The sequence below is a fragment of the Lissotriton helveticus genome, chromosome 11, assembly GCF_964261635.1.
Source record: "Lissotriton helveticus chromosome 11, aLisHel1.1, whole genome shotgun sequence".
In the NCBI taxonomy this organism is placed as follows: domain Eukaryota; kingdom Metazoa; phylum Chordata; class Amphibia; order Caudata; family Salamandridae; genus Lissotriton; species Lissotriton helveticus.
Genome location: NC_136072.1, coordinates 726,881,121 through 726,883,868, shown reverse-complemented (window position 1 = coordinate 726,883,868; position 2,748 = coordinate 726,881,121). Strand labels below are relative to the sequence as shown.

The 2,748-nt window shown below is 42.5% G+C and overlaps 1 pseudogene; it reads left to right on the top strand.

Annotated features, from left to right (window-relative positions):
* The first annotated feature begins 525 nt into the window (after positions 1-525).
* On the top strand, positions 526-1,120 carry LOC144790879 (oligoribonuclease, mitochondrial pseudogene; annotated as a pseudogene).
* The last annotated feature ends 1,628 nt before the right edge of the window (positions 1,121-2,748 follow it).

Genomic DNA, 2,748 nt, shown 5'->3' with positions numbered 1-2,748 from the left:
AACAATTTCTTCTAGTTTATTCACTCCTGGATCTAGGCATAAACACGCGTGGAGGGATAGATATATTCAAAGAAGAATACAACCTTTTCTCTTCAAGGTTTTTAGCAAAGCTCAGAGCAATGCCGTATGTTACAGTGTATCACTTGACAAGCAGAGATTTTAGACAGAGGGCCTGATTTAGACAATGGTGGACGAGTTGCTAGTCACAAAGGTAAAAATCCCATAATATCTTATGGGACTTATATTTAGGCGGACAGAGCACCCGTCACTGTTGTGCTGAAGTACCGGTCCGCCAAGATCTAAATCATGGCCAGAGACATATAAGCTCAAAGATATTCAACAATCACAGGCATTTATTATCCTATTAGAGATAGGAGTCATGAATTAGACATACTTTCGGAAAAACAGAGCCCTAGGATTTCAATGGATTAACAATTGTAAATTAAAAAACAACTACTGTGGTTTGTACTAGGGAGAAACACTCTAGGTGATCATTCAACAAGCATCATTCCAAATCGATATTTAATGACAGGCAAGGACAGGCGCTTAGAACAGAAGAACAAACCCCTTCTGGCTGCGCAGCGGTCTCTTCGGCTTAAGGCGCAGCACAGGAACTGCACCATGGCTGGGGACAGCGCGGCTCTCAGAATGGTCTGGGTAAACCTGGCGATGACTGGGTTGGATATCGAAAAAGACCAGATTATCCAAATGCTCTGCCTTATTACAGATGCTGATCTCAATATTCTGGCTGAAGGCCTACACCTGATCATTAAGCAGCCTGATGAGCTGCTAGACGGTATGTCTGAGTGGTGTAAAGATCATCATGGGAAGTCCGGTCTTACCCATGCAGGGCGAGAGAGTGAAATGAGTTCTTGTCCTTTGTGCGGCAGCATACACGACCTGGGCTTTGCCCACTAGCAGGGAACTATGGGCATGCAGATACAAAGTTTCTGGACAAGCACATGCCTCAGTTCATGAAGCACCTTCATTACAGAATAATAGATGTGAGCACTGTGAAGGAGCTCTGCAGGCGCGGTATCCTGACGATTATGAACACGCACCAAAGAAGAAAGTGACTCACAGCGTTCTGATACCTACGGGTAAAGCCAGCGCTTTATAATCCTTTTGATGTACCTTCTAATGCAATGTTCCCCTGGTTTTGAGCTCTGATACCTCCGGGTCTAGATAACGCTATATAACCTTCGCAAATCAAATAAACTAAAACTGGTTTTCCTGAACGCTGAGACCTGAGCAACATGGCTGATGACCGGTGGAGCTGCGTGACAGCTAATGAGGAGATGGGCCCTGGTGTCCCCCTTGACCGTCACCTACCCAGCCGGACATTGAGCATTGTTCTTCCAGTCTCCCCTCTATTTCTCCTTCCTCTCCTCCCTCCTTCGAATTATTGAAACATTGTTTATGTGTACTGTACCGTACTGTGCTCTTTTATATGTATCTGTTGTAACTTGTAAAGCAACAATTCTAAATGTAAAGCGCTCTGATACCCTCTTGGGTCAAGTTCGCGCTATATAAAACTTTATAAATAAATAAAATAAATAAGTAGGAAAACAAATGGATATTGCAAATATATGGATATGTTAGTCCTGAGGCTTTGCAACAAAATTTCTGTTAGAATATGTGCAATGTTACATTTATCACTAGAGCTCACAATCAACGCTATCTTACTAAGTAAAAAAGAGGTTAAGACAAATGCAAAAATGCACTTCAGGGCAGGTTTAGTTGCTACAATTATACTTATTGCATTCCAATTGCTTTTATAACACATTTCTTACCCCTGATGATAGTGGTTGGGCAGCACACTACTCCGTATGGTGTGTGTAGGTGTGTGGCTGGTCCATGTGTGAAGTGTTTCAGTGCTGTGTCTGAGGGCCAGGGGGAGCTTTATCTTGGGAATGAGGGACATACGCTTCATGCATGATTTCTAGAGGTCTCATTTGAGCCATTGGAGAGAGCTCACTTTTTAGGAAAATTAACTCTGCTTCTCTGCCCAACTCCGTGCCCAGTGACGTACCAGGGCATACGTGATAATGTTTTTTTCAACCAAGTTATTGAAGGACTTGAGTAAATGATAGCTCCTGTACACCAAGGGTCAAAATTACCACTTTTTTATTCAAAGCAACCAAAGTTGCTGTGCTGCATTGCGTGAAAGGTAGAGCAGAACACTGCCATATCTCTCTCTCACCCTGCGTTGGCACTTTAGGTGGACTTGTATTACCCACAATCTCTAATGCAAGGGTGTGTGAGTGAGGTCTAGCACAAGTATTGTACTGAAAGGGTACATTTACAGAACAAAACCCCATGCTTCAACATAGTTGACATCTTTTTAAGGTTTGTTTATGTACTGTACAGTGCAGTATACATGCAAGGCTGAAAAGGTTTGGAGAAAATACACATTTTCTCCAACATTACTCCTGCCTCTAGGAGGCATGAATTTTTGTCAAAAAGTCCAGTCTAAATTTTTAAATCAATAGCACTTTTAGTCAAAAGCTAGGGGTGATTGTATAGGAATGCCCATGTACAACCCATGTTACACCTCCTTTATGCAAATTAGCAGCAAAATAGTGCATAGTGCTCTTTTGCTTTGCTTTACGGTTACTTTCAAGAACAAAGAACGTTTTGTCAAGGTTCTGATGCTCCTCAGGATCAGGCAGATGTTATAAGGGTTCCACTTCCAGATCGTTCTGAACTCAGAAGAAACAGCACTGAGTTCTAGTCAGATCAGACAGG